This window comes from Carcharhinus amblyrhynchos, chromosome 4 (genome assembly GCF_965287045.1).
Source record: "Carcharhinus amblyrhynchos chromosome 4, sCarAmb.v2.hapA, whole genome shotgun sequence".
Taxonomy (NCBI): domain Eukaryota; kingdom Metazoa; phylum Chordata; class Chondrichthyes; order Carcharhiniformes; family Carcharhinidae; genus Carcharhinus; species Carcharhinus amblyrhynchos.
In genome coordinates, this window is record NC_137327.1 from 22382311 (window position 1) to 22401201 (window position 18891).

The following is an 18891-nucleotide window of genomic DNA, read 5'->3' on the forward strand; positions in this document are numbered from 1 at the left end:
TGCTCAGTTCCATTTACTCTGTTCCAGATAATTAGTTCCATAAACGCCAAGACCTGGACAATATTTAGATTTTGGCTGCTAAGTGGCAAATAACATTTCTGCCAGGCAACAATCATCTTAAACACAGAATCTAACTATTCACAACATTCATTGGAACTGCCATTGTTGAATTCCCCAACATTGAGGATTAATATTGACCAGAAACTTAATTGGATCAGCCACATAAAACAGGCGAGAGCCTGGATATTCTGCACGTTTGATTCCGCAGAGCTTGCCCACTATCTACAAGGCACAATCACGAGTGTGATGGAATATTCTTCCCTGGGTGTGTGCAGCTCCAACAACACACAAGGAGCTTGACACTATCCTAACAAAACAACGAGTTGATTGATACTCTATCTGTCACCTTTAATCATTCACTCCCTGAGCCACAGTGGCAGCAGTGTGTACTATGTACAAGATGCACAGCAGTAACTCTCCAAGACCCTTCCACAGCACCTCCCAAAGCCATGACCTCCGCCACCTGCAGGAGGCATGACATCTAACACCAGCATCTCAAAGTTTCCTCCAAGTTATGACACTACCCTGACTTGGAAAATTATCAGTTTCTTCGTTGTTGCACAGTCAAAATTCTGAAACTCCCTAACAGTATTTATAGATGTGTCTTCATCATCTGGCCAGCAGCAATTCTACACGATTCTTCTCAGGATGGGTAATAAATGCTGGTCTTGTCAACAATGTCATCCTGTGAATGAAGTAAAAAAATGTTATTGAACTGGATGTGGTGTGTAGTTAAAATGGAACAGGAAAGCTTCCCACTCAGATCTTGATGGAAAAATTTAAATTGCAAACACAAGGGTGTCCATCCAAACATTTTTGGCCCTTGTTTTAAAATATGAGATTGGACTCCAATGATATTAGTGAGAGCAATCTTAAGCTTACATTTATGCAGGAAAGGCCTGTGGTTTTTCTGTGAAGCTTGTCCTGTCAAGTCACAGAAGCTGGAGACAAAAGTGGCCCACAAAGTTAGGTTTTGTGTTTCCTAGTGGGTCCCCCTGGGCTTCTCAACCAATCTGACAACCTCCATCTCAGTTGCTTACCTCAGGATTGGCAATTTTCATTTGGGGTCCAGGCCAAGATTACCAGAACATCAAAATTCTGCTTGCAATAATCTGGTGTAATTCTTTTTGTGTTCAGCGAGGGCCTGATGGACCTTTGTAGATGATGCACAGGATTGTACAGTTTTTACATGTTTCAGTCCCTAGTTGTACCAAAGCTAGCCACCTTCAAAATGACTCCACTGTTGCAACGTTCGATGAACTGGCTTGGCTTCTTGGCATTTGGTTAATTGTGGAGGATCATTCTGTGCACATCAGTCACCTAGAATTCAGTACTTCAGATGGATTATGAAGATTTTTTTTTCTGAAATGGAGAGTTCTGGTTAAAAGTAAAATTCAGTAATAGTTACAATATAGTTACTGGCCACTTAAAATATTCTGCTGCTTTAGATTTGTGTACACGTTCTTGCTTAGTTGGGCAAGTTGAGGGCATACCAGAGTTTGATTTTTGTGGTGAGTTTTGAATGCATGACAATTATGAAACTGCAAAAGTGCCGAGATTTATTTGCTTTTTCTACAGACTCCTAAAGCTTCTGTTGAAAGGCTTACTTTGTGGAAAGACTTCCAGAATGTTGCACAGAGTGTGGTGCTTAAATGCAGATTCCTCAAATGTTTTACAGTATGCCATTGAACTCTGAATGGAAATTGCTGAAGCACAGCCAAAGAGCTGTTTTAGTCTTGGCAGTGTTCCAGAAATAGTTTACCACCAGCACCACATGCTGTTGTCAATTGATTTTAAATTCCAGTTTCAGAAGGATTAAAATTTACTCATAACCTGAAGGCTTAACTTATTAAATAAGGGAAACTTTGGTTCTTCAAACATGGTTCAGTATTATGAGCACAAAAATAGGTCATCATACTTCCTTTCTTCTTCTAATCCTATCAACATGCCCTTCTGTTCCTTTCTCCCTTATGTGCTTATCTAACTTCTCCTTAAGTGCATCTACATCCTAAAATATAAAGCATTGTGTTAACTTTACTTATTTTCTTTTCATTAACTTTGCTTTCTACTTGATATAACAGGCTTGGCACCAAAGTGAATGCAATTTCTGTTGGTGTTCTTCCAAAGATCTTTTTCTTCGAACAGAATTTTAAAAACATGGAGGACAATTTTGCATTTGTGAGACAGTTGGCTCTGTTTGTCAAATGCAGGTTAAAAAACAGTGATATGCCAGTATTGCCCTGCTTCATTATTGTCATTATAAATGACAAACTGAGTTTCAGTTGAGCATAGATTAACTTTCCATCAGCATAAGAGAGTCGGTTACAGCAAAATAAATATTTGGAAATGACTTGCGTACTCTGGTTTCTTGGAGTTAGGTGGCAATATAAAGGCGACTAACAATTGGGAATTGAATTTAAATCTTTGAGGAGGCTTTATTTACTTCTACTTGAAGATGACCGATAGAGCTGTGAATTTATCTTCAAAAAAAGCAAATAGAGTTTGATCATAAAAATCTGCTAATAAATGAGTGAGTAGAAGCATGACATGTGAAAGTTACTCCGGGTGAAAGCTGACATTTGTTAAACGAGCAATTATGATCAAGCAGTGACTTTAAAATAGATAATAAACATCAGTTCACATTGTGGATCAGTGCCAATGCTTAAATAGTTGCTAAGGAAAATTCTGTGGCATGTGTGGGCACATTATAGATTTACGCACACTGATCTCAGCATGCTTCAGATGAAGACAATCCCAACAATACAACTTAACCTCAGTACTGGTGCCAGTGCCCCATGAATCAAAATATACTTCTCTGACACCTACCTTTTTGAGTGAAGCATTCAACACCCGAATCCAAGGATGTCAACTCAAATGAGCTAAAGGGTCAAATTGCTCCTTATGAACTGCATGGCGGGCCAGACCAGCCCTTAAAGATGGATTCAATGAGACCTGGATGTTCAAGTTATAAGAACTTTAATGAACTGTGTCTGTGCATTATCATAAGCAAACAAAATTAAAGAAATATTTAATTATCAAAGAATAGATACAAAAATGTAACATATTAACTATTAAGTTGATCTGCACCAGACATCTGACTTTGTTTTTCTGTCACCAACATGTGGAGGGGTATGGGGGAAGATGGGATTGGCATTGTCATAATGCTCATTTGGTGAGCCATTGCAGACATGCTGGGCTGAATGGCCTCCTGTGCTGTAACGATTCTGTGCACAAATATTTTCTCAAGGTTTAAAATAGAAAGAACTTGTTGATGAAGTACATACGGCAATATTACACTCTGTCCACTGTTTGTCCATTATATAAAAATAATCTATCATAGTCACACTATATCAAAGGCATTGCACCAGTAAGCATTGCCTTTGAGCACCATGTTTCATGACAGGGCCACTTGCAGCAACACACATTAGAAATCACACATGAGGGAAAGATCAATAACAAACCAAATTATTCGTAATATGTGAAAATAAGTGGACAAGGGTGTTTGACGTGGAAAATTATTGAAGAAGTTTACTTATTAACATGCTATATTATAAAATGGATGTAGAAGCACTGGAGCATGCGGGGAAGATTTACAAAGGTGATACCAGAAATGCATAAGTATGCATATTAGGAAAGGATTGGCAAGCTGGATCTCTTCTCATGGGGAAAGGAGGAGGCTGGGGATAAATCTAATAAAGAGCTTTAAAATAATGTAAGATGTTAATCGAGTGAATCCAGAGAGAATATCTCCTCTTGTGGCAAGAGCACAACTAGAAGCCATCAAGAAGTCAAAAAATCCTGTAAGAAATTCAGAAGAAACCCTTGAAGTGGTGAGAACGTGCAACTTGCCATCACAGAGAATGGTGAAGTAAATTTTATAAGTACATTAAAGGGAAAGCTGGGCAAACCTAATGAGGGAGGAGGGAATTGGAATTAACGACGATAGATTTAAATGAGGAAGGAACGGAACATAAACAATGGCACTGACTGGTCAAGCCAAATGACCTATTCCTATGTACTATGTGTAAAACTTGCTTAATTGACACTCTGTCCATGGCTGGCAAATAAAAAATCAAGTAAACTCCCCATTGAATTTGCCATTAGATCAATAACAAAAACGACTTTGATTTATGCAGAAACTTTCAGGACTTTGGGGTTAGAGTGGGGTAATGGGACTAACTGGATTGCTGTACAGAGAATTGGTATGGACTAATGTGCCAAATGGCCTCTTTCTATGTTGTAATGACTCTGACTTACCTTTTAATGCCATAAAACATCCCAAGGTGCTTTACAGGAACATAAGTAGAAAAAGATTGACGCTGAACCACATTAGGTGACCATCAGATGATCACAAGCTTGATGAAAGAATTACATTTTTAAGGAGCATCTTAAAAAGGAAAGGTGAAGGAGCAACTCCAGAGCTTCATGGCTGTGGCAGCCCAAGGCACAACCGCCAATGCTAGTATGATGAAAATGGGCTATATAAGAACATAAGAAATAGGAGCAGGAGTAGGCCATCCAGCCCTTCGAGCCTGCCCCGCCATTCGATAAGATCATGGCTGATCTGTTGTGTCTCAGTTCCACATTCCCGCCCTCTCCCCATAACCTTTAATCCCCTCGCTTATCAAATACCCATCAACCCGCGTCTTAAAAATATTTAGCGAGGCAGCCTCCACCACCTCAACGGGCAGAGAATTTCAGAGATTCACCACCCTTTGAGTGAAGAAGTTCCTCCTCAACTCCGTTCTAAACCGCCCCCCCCCCTTTATCTTGAGGCTGTGCCCTCTAGTCCTACTGTCCTTTCTGAGCGGGAAGAGCCTCTCCACCTCTATCCAATCCATCCCGTTCATCATCTTATACATCTCAATGAGATCTCCCCTCATTCTTCTAAACTCTAACGAGTACAAGCCTAGTTTATTCAGCCTCTCCTCATAGTTCAACCCCCTCAACTCCGGTATCAACCTAGTAAACCTCCTCTGCACTCCCTCCAAGGCCAAAATATCCTTGCGTAAGTACAGCGACCAAAACTGCACACAGTACCCCAGCTGCGGCCTCACCAATGCCCTATACAGCTGCAGCAAGACCTCCCTACTTTTATATTCAATCCCCCTCGCTATGAAGGCCAGCATCCCATTAGCCTTCCTGACCTATATGCAACAGGCTTGAATTGGAAGAGTTGGAGAATTCCTGGGAGTGGTGTAGAACTGGAGGAGCTGACAGATGGGGAAGGGACAAGTTCACAGAGAGATTTAAAAATAAGGATAAGAATTTTAAAATTGACAAGGGTTAATAAGCAAAAGATTTTTTCACTTGATGAAGTGATAACAAGCGGAAAGAAACTCAGGATTGCTACCGCAAGAGCTTATGCTTGTGAATTATGTCACAAAAGAGCAGCGTTTTTCTTGCATTAATTTATAGGAGCAGGGATTGCATGTATACGTGAGACTTGGAGTATTGCTTAAGAGATTTAGATAATTGTCTAAAAAAGAATATAAAAGAATGGAGTGAAATGGGATTTATGTAGAAAACAATTGAATTGTTAGAATAGGTATAGTGGACTAAACCGCCTGGATCTGTGCTGTGAATTCTGATTCTGTGAGGTTATTGTGAATATAAATGTGAATTTTTGTTGAAGAAATAACTTAGCTGTACAATTAAAGGAACAATTGTTGCGTTCATCACCTTTTTGATGTTTTACATGGAGCTCTTCCATGCTGTTTATTGAGAGCTGCCTAAATCATCTCAGGCACTTCAGAACTATATGAAATATGCACCTATACTAAGGATTCATTTTATATAGTTTTACTAATTGTAGGATTGGATGTTATTTTTAGAAAATGAAATCATTAATTTTCATCTTATAAAATAACTTTTATATAAACCCTATTACCCAATGACGCGGGAGAATGGCATGTTATTGGGGATTCAGTGCATAAGAATCGTAGCAGATTTTTTAGCAAACCGTAGATAATTAACGATCATGAAATAATTATTTAAAGATGTGTCTGCTTTCCACTTGCCTAGATGAGTAGCTCTGACAACATTCAACAAGCTCACCACCATTCAGGACAAAGCAGCTTGCTTGATTAGTACCCATTCCACAAACATTCAATCCCTCCACCACTGACGAACAATGGCAGCAGTATGTACCATCCATAAGATACACTGCAGGAACACACCAAGGTTCTTTTGGCAACCACCACCTTCCAAACCCGCAACCACCACCATTTAGAAGGACATAGGCAGCAGACAGGCTGGGAACACCACCACCTGGAAGTTCCCCTCCAAATTACTCACCAACCTGACTTGACAATATCACCTTTTTCTTTCACCGTCGCAGGGTCAAAATCCTGGTGCTCCCTCTCGAACAGCACTGACAGTTCCTACACCTAAGGGACTACATTGATTTCAAGAAGCCAGCTCACCACCAAGGATGGGTAATAAATGCTGGCCTACTGTTGGGGGAGGGAATTGTGATGGGGAGACTGGGACGGAGGAGGTTAGCTCCCAGGTAGGGGAGGACCGCAGGCAGTATGGGAGGGAGGTTAGACAGGGGGTGGAGAAGGGAAATGCCCAGACTGAGGGGCTGAAGTGTATATATTTTAATGCAAGGAGTGTAGTGAATAAGGTAGATGAGCTTAGGGCGTGGATTGCTGCTTGGGATTGTGATGTGGTGGCCATTACGGAGACTTGGATGTCTCAGGGACAGGACTGGGTACTTCAGGTGCCAGGTTTCAGATGCTTCAGGAAGGACGGAGGATGGCAGAAGAGGTGGTGGAGTGGCACTGTTGATCAGGGACAGTGTCATGGCTGCAGAGAAAGAGGATGCCGTGGAGAGACTATCTACAGAGTCTCTGTGGGTGGAAGTTACGAACAGCAAAGGGTCGAAAACTTTGCTGGGTGTATTCTAAAGGCCACCCAATAGTGACAGGGAAGTTGAAGTGCAGATAGGGAAACAGATTCTGGAGAGATATATTAATAACAGAGTTGTCGTGATGGGAGACTTCAATTTCCCAAACATCGACTGGAATATCCCTGGGGTAAGGGGTTTGGATGGGGAGGAGCTTGTTAGGTGTGTTCAGGAAGGTTTCCTGACACAGTATGTGGATAAGCCTACGAGGGGAGAGGCTGTACTTGACCTGGTACTGGCGAATGAACCAGGGCAGGTGATGGATCTCTCGGTAGGAGAGCATCTTGGGAATGGTGACCATAATTCTATCTCCTTCACAATTGCATTGGAACGAGATAGGATCAGGCAGGCTAGGAAGGTGTTTGTCTGGAGTAAGGGGAGATACGAAGAAGTCAGGAAGTTACTTGGACAAATAAACTGGAAGGAGGCATTCTTAGGGAAAAGTACCGAAGGAAGGTGGCGGATATTCAAGGAATGTTTGTCTGGAGCTCTGCATGACAACGTTCCGATGAGGCAAGGGGGTTTTGGTAGGTCGCGGGAACCGTGGTGCACGAAGGCTGTGTTGAACCTAGTCAGGAGGAAAGGGAAGGTGTACAAAAGGTTCAGGGAACTAGGAGAGGTTAAGGATCTTGAGGAGTATAAGGACTGTAGAAAGGAGCTTAAAAGGGAAATTAGGAGAGCCAGAAGGGGTTATGAGAAGACCTTGGCGGGTAAAATTAAGGAGAATCCCAAGGCCTTCTATAAATATGTGAAAGGTAAAAGGATGAGAAGAGAAGAGATAGGACCTATAAAAGGTGAAGGGGGAAAGGTCTGTGTGGAACCAGAAGAAATGGCAGAGGTGCTTAATGAGTACTTTGCCTCAGTATTCACGGTGGAAGCTGATCTGGGAGATTTTGCTACGGATTTGCAGCAGATGGAAAAGATTGAGTTTGTGGATATTAAGGTGGAGGATATGTTAGAACTTTTGAATTCTATCAAGATAGATAAGTCGCCGGGACCAGATGGGATGTACCCCAGGATAGTGTGGGAGGCGAGGGAAGTGATTGCAGAGCCCCTGGCGATGATCTTTGCGTCGTCAATGGAGACGGGAGAGGTTCCAGAAGATTGGAGGATTGCGGATGTAGTCCCTATTTTCAAGAAAGGGAACAGAGATAGCCCGGGAAATTACCGACTCGTGAGTCTGACCTCAGTGGTTGGTAAACTGATGGAGAGGCTTCTGAGGGACAAGATTTACGAGCATTTGGAGAGGTTTGACATGATCAGGAATAGTCAGCATGGATTTGTCAAGGGCAGGTCGTGCCTTACGAGCCTGGTTGAGTTCTTCGATAATGTGACTGAACACATTGACAAAGGAAGTGCCGTGGACGTGGTGTACATGGACTTCAGCAAGGCGTTTGATAAGGTCCCCCATGCAAGACTTCTTGAGAAGGTGAGAGGGCATGGGATCCAAGGGCCTTTGGCCTTGTGGATCCAGAACTGGCTTGCCTGCAGAAGGCAGAGAGTGGTTGTGGATGGGTCTTTTTCTGAATGGAGGTCAGTCACCAGTGGAGTACCCCAGGGACCTGTTCTAGGACCCTTGCTGTTTGTCATTTTCATAAATGACCTGGATGAGGAAGTGGAGGGATGGGTAAGTAAGTTCGCTGATGACACGAAGGTCGGTGGTGTTGTGGATGGCCTGGAAGGATGTCAAAAGTTGCAGCAGGACATAAATAGGATGCAGGACTGGGCGGAGAAGTGGCAGATGGACTTCAACGCGGATAAATGCGTAGTCGTCCATTTTGGCAGAACCAATGGGATGAACAAGTACACTATCAAGGGCAGGAGTCTTAGTAGTGTTGAAGAGCAGAAGGATCTTGGGGTCCGGGTCCACAGGACTCTTAAATCGGCCTCGCAGGTGGAAGAGGTGGTCAAGAAGGCATATGGGGTACTGGCCTTCATTAATTGAGGGATTGAGTTTAGGAGTCGGGAGGTAATGCTGCAACTTTATAAGACCCTTGTCAGGCCTCATTTGGAGTACTGTGCGCAGTTCTGGTCGCCTCACTATAGGAAAGACGTAGAAGCTATTGAAAGGGTACAGAGGAGATTTACAGGATGTTGCCTGGACTGGGAGGCATGCCCTATGAAGTTAGGTTGAGGGAGCTGGGTCTCTTTTCCCTGGAGAGACGAAGGTTGAGAGGCGACTTGATAGAAGTTTATAAAATGTTGAGAGGGATAGATAGGGTGGATTCTCAGAGGCTATTTCCCCGGTTTGAAATGGTCGCTACGAGAGGACACAGATTTAAGGTGCGGGGAGGAAAGTACAGAAGTGATGTTAGGGGTAAGTTTTTCACTCAGAGGGTGGTGAGTGAATGGAATCGGCTGCCGTCAGTGGTGGTGGAGGCGAACTCGCTGGGGTCTTTTAAAAGACTTCTGGATGAGTATATGGGGTTTTATGGGATTGGGGGTTATAGATAGGTCTATAGATTGGTAGGTGTTGATGTGATCGGCGCAACTCGTGGGCCGAAGGGCCTGTTTGTGCTGTAGTGCTCTATGTTAGCCAGCGATACCCATAATCTGTAAAATAAATACATTTTTTTTTAAAAATTGAAGCTTGGCAAAAACTGGCAGTTTAAAGCACTTAAGTTTTTTTTGTTTTAAGATCTGTTAATGTCTGGCAGCAATTAATTACGAGACTGGCATAATGTCCCTTTGAAAGTTAAAAGAGATGTGTACCAGAAATACTCCTGTAATGTTGCACGTTGAATTCATATTGAAAGGAAAGAGGTTTCAAAGCAAAACTTCATAAACTTTGTTGTTTTTCAGTAATTCCATATTTATATCCTTCATGCCCAATTTCTGCTCTGTTTGCAACAACAAAACTAACCTGGTCAAAGTAATGAATGACTTCTCTGTAACTGTGAATCACTATGGTGTGTTTATGTCTCTTTCTTTGACTTCCGTGGCATTCGTCCTGTGGTTTATTCTCTTCCGTTTGTGCCCGGTTGCTTACTTCTGGGGGGAGCTGTACTGTCTTGGTTCTATCTTTTTATTTAACCAGTGTGTTTGCTGCAGTGGTTATTCTTTTCTGTACATAGTCACATTTGAAATGCCCTTCATTATCTACTGTCTGCTCCTTGGTGATGACATTCATGTGCATGGATGTAATTTCCATGTGTGGGTGAGGATACTCCGCTGTACTTTTCTGGTATATCCCTCAAACTTTCACAATCACATCTGTTAGCAAACAATAGTCCCTCTTCTTCAAAGTCGAAGTAGGAATATGGGGGTGGGGAAAGTCTGGCATAGGTAGGATTGAGTAAAATCTCAAAAAGAAACTTGGAGGGGTAAAATTTAGCTAAACATTTTGGATTAACGTTAGAATCTGCTCCCAAATGTCGAATACCTTTTTGAAATCTTAATATTCATTGCATTTAATTTTTAAAAATGTTAACCCAGGGAGGTGATTATTTCCTTGAAGCTGCAAATAATTGATGAGTTTTCTGTTTTGTGTTGGGAAAGCTGCTGTTTAGGAATCTGAGCATTTTAAATTGTTTTAAATGTTCTTGGTTAGAAGATTGAACTCTCATCCTTGTAAAGCTTCATTTGTATTTTTCAGTAGAGTTCAGTAAGAGTCTTGCCCTCATCAGATTTCCATTTTTGTATTGGACAACATACCTTTTTGTACTTCTCATATGTTTTCATATGTTTTTGTACTTTTCATATGTCAGAAAGGATAGTAGGACTAGGGGGCACAGCCTCAAGATAAAGGGGGGGCGGTTTAGAACGGAGTTGAGGAGGAACTTCTTCACTCAAAGGGTGGTGAATCTCTGGAATTCTCTGCCCGTTGAAGTGGTGGAGGCTACCTCGCTAAATATTTTTAAGACGCGGGTTGATGGGTTTTTGATAAGAGAGGGAATTAAGGGTTATGGGGAGAGGGCGGGAATGTGGAACTGAGCCACGACAGATCAGCCATGATCTTATTGAATGGCGGGGCAGGCTCGAAGGGCTGGATGGCCTACTCCTGCTCCTATTTCTTATGTTCTTATGTTCTTGATTTGTGCCCAGTGTAATCTGAAGATCTCCATTGATCTCAATAAATTGAATTCATTTAATGCGGTCGGTGGCATCTAGTTGCAATAGCGTTAAGTTGATTACTTAATTGTGAATTTGTTAATTGTGAAGCTGAAATGTTAAATTTTATCATTTAAAAAAATCCACTTTATTTTTCTTTGCTCATTTAATGAGATTTAGTATTCACAAAGTTAACCCAGTCGATGAAGTTCAATGTCTGATATGTGGGATGTTGAAGTGAGACCTTGTATGCCTGTTCAGATGGATGTAAAAGATCTTGTGGCATATTTCCTAAAGAAGAGTATGGAATTCTCCCATTGTCCGAGCAAACATTCATTATTGCTCAACCAAAAGTCTAACTTTTCTATAATTTGTGGAAAAACTGTAGCTTGATTTCATCCTTCCGTGGCTTAGCTGCAATTTTTAGCTTCTACCACCTTGTTCTCGATTCCCCCACTGGAGGAATCCCATCTCTATATTTGTCTGACTAAATCCCTTAATTGTTTTAAAATCTTAGATTTTATCCTTTCTCTATCATTGGCACTTGAGGGAATACAATGTATTCTCATGCAACCATGCAAAGGATTATTTAATCCTTTAAATCTTAGTATTGTTCTTATTAACCTACACTGCATCCTAGCTAATGACACTATCATTTCTGAGATTTGGTGCCCAAAACAGAATGCACTATTGCAGATTAAGTCTGACCAAAGTTTTGTGCAATCAAAGCATTACATCTGAATTCCAATTCGCAAAGGCCAATATTCCATCAGTCTTTTGGATTAATTTTTGTACCTGTACACTAGCCTTTATTCATTTACGTAGATTGACGTCTCATATTTTTGTTGCTTTGTAGCTCCGAATTTCTTATAATTAAAAAAATACTCTGAATTGCCTTTCTTCAAGTCCAGTGTGGAAAAACGTGCACTTCTGCACATATGACTCCCATCTGCCATAAATTTTCTCACTCGCTGTCCTTTCCAACACTCAACATCTATTCCTGTTGTGCTTCCAAATGTACTACATGTCCCTTTATTTACTTTGAAGGAATAAGTACTAAAACACAGGACTGACCTCACATTTTCCTGTATGAAAGTTCATCTACCACTCGCTGTCTGTCCATTTGTAATTCCCTGCTTTCATCCACATACTGTTTCCTGTCATCTGCAAACTTGAACATACCAGTTCTGCTTCCAAGTCATTCATATGTGGTATTGGGGACATGTTAAATTCTCAATGAATGACATTACTTGGCACCTGCGTGATGCGAATGTTACCTGTCACGTACCCATTTAAGCCTAGATATTGTCGAGGCCTTGATGCATATGGACACAGGTGCTTGAGTATCTGAAGAGTTGCAAAGAGTGCTACGCGTTGTGTAATCGTAATCGAACACCCCCATCTCTGACCCCTTATGATGAAAGAAAGGTCATTGCATTGGTTGGATCTCAAAACCACCATGAGGAACTCCTGTAGTTATGTCCTGGGGCCATGATGATCAACCTCAATCAACTGCAGTCACTTTTATTTGATTTATTATTGTCACATGTATTGGAATACAGCGAAAAGTATTGTTTCTTGCATGCTATAAGACAAAGCATACTGTTCATAGAATACAGAGGGGAGAAGGAAAGCAGGGGGTGCAGAATGTAATGTTACAGTCATAGCTACAGCCTGATGACATCAGGGAAAAAGTACTACTTCACTCAAGAAATACTTCTCAGATCTCAGATTTTTGTATCTTTGCCTGACAGAAGAAGGTGAAAGAAAACATGTCCAGAGTGCATGAGGTCCTTGATTATGTTGGCTCTTTTCCAAGGCAGTGGGAAATGTAGATGGAGGCTGGTTTGCATGATGGACTGTGCTAATTCACAAATCTTTGTAATTTCTTGCAGTCTTGGTCAGAGCAGGAGTCGTACCAAGCTATGATATATACAGAAAAAAATGCTTTCTATGGTGCAACTGTAAACATTGGTGAGAGTCATAGCGGACATGCTGAATTTCCTTAGCCTCCTGAGAAATTAGAGGTGTTAGTGGGTTTTCTTAACTACAGCATCAGCACAGAGGAACCAGGACTGATGGTGATCTGGACATGTAGAAACTTGAAGCTCTTGACGATTTCCACTTCGCTAATGTCGACAGGGGCATGTCCTCCACAATGCTTCCTGAAGTCAATGTTCCTTAGTGCTCGGTATGGCACCAACCAATGGAAGTGTTTTTTCCGAATCACACTGACTTCAACTTTGCCAGGGTTCCTCGGTGCCACGCTCAGTCAAATGCTGCTTTGCTGTCAAGAGCAATTGCTTTTACCTCACCTCGAGTCAGCTCTTCTTTTCACATTTGGACCTACGCTGTAATGAATTCAGGACAGGGTGACCCTGACTGAGCCCAAACTGAATGTCAGGAAACAGTTTATTGCTGAGTAAGTGGCTTTTGATAGTACTGTTGAGGACACTTTCCATCACTTTGCTGATTGTGAATAGGTTGATGGGATGGTAATTGGCCAGATTGGATTTGTGTACCGGACATACTCAGTAATTTCCCACACTGTTGGGTAGATGCTGGCGATGCCTTTGTTGTTTCGCATGCTTAAGTTGAAGGCAGGTAATCTGTTTGGTTTCATTCCTTTTTGAATTTTTATATGGTTTGATGGGATTGCTGGGCCATTTCCAAGGGTGGTCAAGAGTCAACCATATTGCTGTGGGTCTGGAGTTTCTTGTCAGCCGGAGCAGGTAAGGATGACCGATTTATTCTTTCTTTAAAGCCATCAGTGAACCAGCTAGATTTTTTTTAATAGTAATCAATAATTCCATGGCAATGTTGCCTTGAATTTCAAATTTTCATTTATTATTGAAGTTAATTAATTGAATTTCAATTTCACCAGCTATCATGGTGGGAACCTGTGTCACCGTGGTGTTAGCCAGAGCTTCTGGATTACAAATCCAGTGACATTATCACTACATCATTTCTTGTTGAGATCATTAATTTGTATGTCAACTTGTTAATACCAGCTAATCTGCTCTAAGTGTTGTGATTTAGGATTGATTCACCAGCATTAAAAACAGCCCTTACAAATTTCAAGATTTATTCAGTTCAAATACACAAAAGAAACATAGAGAAGAGAATGGAGATTATCAGTGCTTGAAGTTTGCATTTTGTTAGACTAGTTTAGACACTTCTTCTGTGTTTATTGTAACTTTTTTGGTCTAGTATATTACCATACAAGATAAAAACATGTGAACAAGGAGCAGGAGTAGGCCATCTGGAGCCTCGAACCTGCTCTGGCATTCAATAAGATCATGGCTGATCTTTTCATGGACTCAGCTCCACTTTCCTGCCCGCTCACCATAAACCCTTAATTCCTTTACTGTCCAAAAAAGTATCTATCCTTGCCTTAAAACGTTCAAAGAGGTAACGTCAGCTGCTTCACTGGGCAGAGAATTCCACAGATTCACAACCTTTGTGTGAAGAAGTTACTCCTCAACTCAATCCTAAATCTGCTTCCCCTTATTTTGAAGCCATGCCCCCTAGTCCTGCCAGTGGAAACAGCTTCCCTGCTTCTATCTTATCTATTCCCTTCATAATCTTATGTTTCTATAAGATTTCCCCTTTATTCTTCTGAATTCCAATGAGCATGGTCCCACTCTATTCTGTCCCTCCTCCATAAGCCAACCCTCTCAACTCTGGAATCAACTATCTCTATGTTAATTGTTTAGTCTGCACTCCCTTTTTAGTTATTTGAAAAATCTCTTATTACTGTTTTGTTTGCACTTCAACCCTATGCTTCTGACCTACAGATATCCGGTGTGGATGGGGACGGGGAAGGAGGAGGACCTTCTCATGAACCTGCTGTTGGGCCTGGCCAAACTCACCATAAATAGGCCCAGGCAGCAGGTAACCAAGGGGGTTCCTCTTCCCAGCTATACTGACGGCTGAGTGTGCCTGGAGAGGGATCATAAGATGTCCACAGGTACCATTGAAGCCTTCCATGCTCATTGGGCAGTGCAGGGACTAGCTGTATTATCGACCCCTTTTAATCATCTTTTAGTTTAATGTTTTAAGTTTCCTTTATGCTTTGTTTTTGTTTCAGAGGCTGCCCCCCTTGCTTTGCTTAATTTCATTCATTTTGTTACACCAAAAAGAATGGTGAGACCACATCTTGAATACTGTGGAGTTTTGGTCTCCTTATTTAAGAAAGGATTCAAATGTGTTGGCCAGGCTTCATAGGAGCTTTACTAGATTGATACCTGGAATGATTAAGTTCTCTAATGAGGGTACATTGGGCAGGCTGGGTTTGTTTCCACTGGAGATTAGAAGAGTGATGGGTGACTTGATTGAAGTATATAAGATCTTGAATGGCCTTGAAAAGGTGGACATGGAAAGGATGTTTCCTCTTGTGGATGAGTCCAGGGCTGGTGGACTTTAAAATTATAGGACCTCATTTCGGTCTCTTAGGCTGCACTCCCTTTTTAGTTATTTGAAAAATCTCTTATTACTGTAAGATTGTACACCTGCTTCAAGAAGTTGTTTGAAGATGCAAATAGGTTAACAAAGCAATTACTAAAGCTGATGGAATCCTGGGCTTTGTAAATGGAGGCATAGGAGCGCAATAGCCAGGAAGTTGTGTTGAACATTTGAACTGGACTGGATACAGCTTTGACAAAGGGTCATCTGGACTCAAAACGTCAGCTCTTTTCTTTCTCTTTAGATTCTGCCAGACATGCTGAGATTTTCCAGCGTTTTCACTTTTGGTTTCGGCTTCCAATCTGCAGTAATTTGCTTTTATACATTGAACATTTGTTTGGTCTCACCAGTCAGTTTAACATCTGTTGTTGGGAAAGTGTTAGAATCAATTATCAAGGAAGCAATATCAGGACTTTGGAAAATCAAAATGCTATCCATCAAAGTCAGCATGATTTTATGAAGGGAAAAAAGACAGTAGGACTAGGGGGCACAGCCTCAAGATAAAGGGGGGGCGGTTCAGAACGGAGTTGAGGAGGAACTTCTTCACTCAAAGGGTGGTGAATCTCTGGAATTCTCTGCCCGTTGAAGTGGTGGAGGCTGCCTCGCTAAATATTTTTAAGAAGCGGGTTGATGGGTTTTTGATAAGAGAGGGGATTAAGGGTTATGGGGAGAGGGCGGGAAAGTGGAACTGAGCCACGACAGATCAGCCATGATCTTATTGAATGGCGGGGCAGGCTCGAAGGGCCAGATGGCCTACTCCTGCTCCTATTTCTTATGTTCTTATGTTCTTATGTTCTTAAAATCACATTTGACTAATTTTGCTAGAGTACTGAAGAGTGTCAGAGTAGCAGCACTATTGATTGAACTGATCGGATCTTAAAGGTTATAACTGTTAGACTGGGTCTGCAACTGGGTCTGGTGAAGGAACCAACAAGAGGGAAAAACATGACCTCGTTCTTATCAGACTGCTAGCAGCAGATGCATTTGTCAATGACAGATGGTAAGAGTGGTCATCACACAGTCCTTGTGGTGACGAAGTCCTGCCTTCACATTGAAAAGTCCCATTGTGTTGTGTAGCACTATCACCATGCTAAGTGGGACAGATTTCGAACAGATCCATAAACTCAAGACTGGGCATCCATGAGGGCCAGGAACAGTAGCAGAATTTAATCCCCCACTCGACCATTACCGTCAAGCCAGGGGGTCAACCCTGGTTCAATGGAGAGTGCAGGAGGGCATGCCACGAGCAGACCAGGCATATCTAAAAATGTGGTGTCAAACTGATGAAGCTACCAATGAGGACTACTTGCATGCCAAGTGGCATAAATAGCAAGTGATAGATAGAGTTAAGCAATCCCGCAGCCAACAGATTAGATCTAAGTTCTGCCACGTCGAGTTATGAATGGTGGTGGACAATTAAACAACTCTTTGGAGGAGGCGGCTCCACAAATATCCCCATCTCCAATGGTGGAGGAGCCCAGCACATCAGTACAAAAAATAAAGCTGAAGCATTTGTGCAAACTTTAGCTGAAAATGCTGAGTAGGTGATCCATCTCAGCCTCCTCCAGTGGTCCCCAGATGCCAGTCTCCAGCCAATTCAATTTATTCCACGTGATATCAAGCAATGGTTGGAGGCACTGGATACTGCAAAGGCCATGAGTCCTGACAGCATTCGGACAATATTACCGAATACTTGTGCTCCAGAACTTGCTGCTTCCCTAGCTAAGTTCTTCAAATCTGTTCCAACACTGGCATCTGCCCAACAATGTGGAAAATTGCCCAGATCCTATACACAAAAAGCAGACAGATACAACCTGGCCAATTGCCGCCCAATCAGTCTACTCTCGATTATCAGCAAATATCCAGGCTTGAGCTGACATGTGGCAAGTAACAGTCATAGAATCACAGACTCCCTACAGTGCAGAAGGAGGCCATTCAGCCCATCAAGTCTGCACCAACCACAATTCTACCCAGGCCCTATTCCATCACCCCACATATTTACACTGCTAATTCCCTGACAACAGGGTCAATTTAGCATGGCTAGTCAACCTAACCCACACATCTTTGGACTGTGGGAAGAAACTGGAACACCCGAGGGGAAACTCTCTCAGATACGGTGAGAATGTGCAAATTCCACACAGGCAGTGACGCGAGGCCGGAATTGAACCTGGGTCCCTGGCAGTGAGGCAACAGTACTAACACTGCCACCAAGCCACACAAATGCCAGGCAATGACCATCACCAATATGAGACATGCTAACCAATGGCCCTTGACATTCAGTCGTGTTACCATTACTGAGTCCCACACTATTCTTGTGGATGCCATTGACCAGAAACATAAGAACATAAGAAATAGGAGCAGGAGTAGGCCATCTAGCCCCTCGAGCCTGCCCCGCCATTCAGTAAGATCATGGCTGATCTGTTGTGGCTCAGTTCCACATTCCCGCCCTCTCCCCATAACCCTTAATCCCCTTGCCTGTCAAAAACCTATCAACCCGCATCTTAAATATATTTAGCGAGGCAGCCTCCACCACTTCAACAGGCAGAGAATTCCAGAGATTCACCACCCTTTGAGTGAAGAAGTTCCTCCTCAACTCCGTTCTCAACTGCCCCCCCCCTTTATCTTGAGGCTGTGCCCTCAAGTCCTACTGTCCTATCTGAGCGGGAAGAGCCTCTCCACCTCTATCCTATCCATCCCATTCATCATCTTATATGTCTCAATGAGACAAACTCACAGCAATGAGACAAACTCAATCCGACTGGCCACATAAACATAATGGCTACAAAGAACAGGTCAGAAGTTGGGAATACTGTGACGAATAACACCTTCTGACTCCCAAAAGCCTGTCTGCCATCTGCAAGGCAATAGTCAGGAGTATGATGAAATACTCTCCGTTTGTCTGGATGGGTGCAGCTCCAACAACACTCAAACAACTTGACACCATCTAGGATAAAGCAGCCCACTTGATTGGCATCAAACGACTCCCTCCACTGTCGACACTTAGTCTAAAAGATGCACTGCAGCAATTGATCAAAGATCCTTGGACAGTACTATCCAAACCCATGATCATTTTTATCTCAAAGGATAAGGGCAGCAGATATATGGGAATATCACCACCTGCAAGTTCCCCTCCAAGCCACTCACCATCTTTACTTGGAGTTGCAGTTCCATCGCAGTCGCTGAGTCAGAATCCTGGAATTCCCTCCATAACATCATTGCGAGTCAGCATGTGGACTGCAGCGATTCAAGGGCAACTGGGGATGGGCAATGAATGCTAGCCAGCCAGTAATGCCCATGTCCAAGAAATGAATGAAAAAAATGAATACATTTTACAAAATCACACTTCTTTTTGTCTTTGAAATTTGTGCCAGAAACAACAATGCAGAAAATTTGAGTGTACTAACAAA

At 42.3% G+C, this 18891-nt stretch overlaps 1 protein-coding gene across 3 annotated transcripts in view; it reads left to right on the plus strand.

The window, feature by feature from the left end:
* The window catches only part of nfat5b (nuclear factor of activated T cells 5b), a 170455-nt gene that overhangs the window by 12507 nt on the left and 139057 nt on the right, over window positions 1-18891 (plus strand). The window lies entirely within an intron of this gene.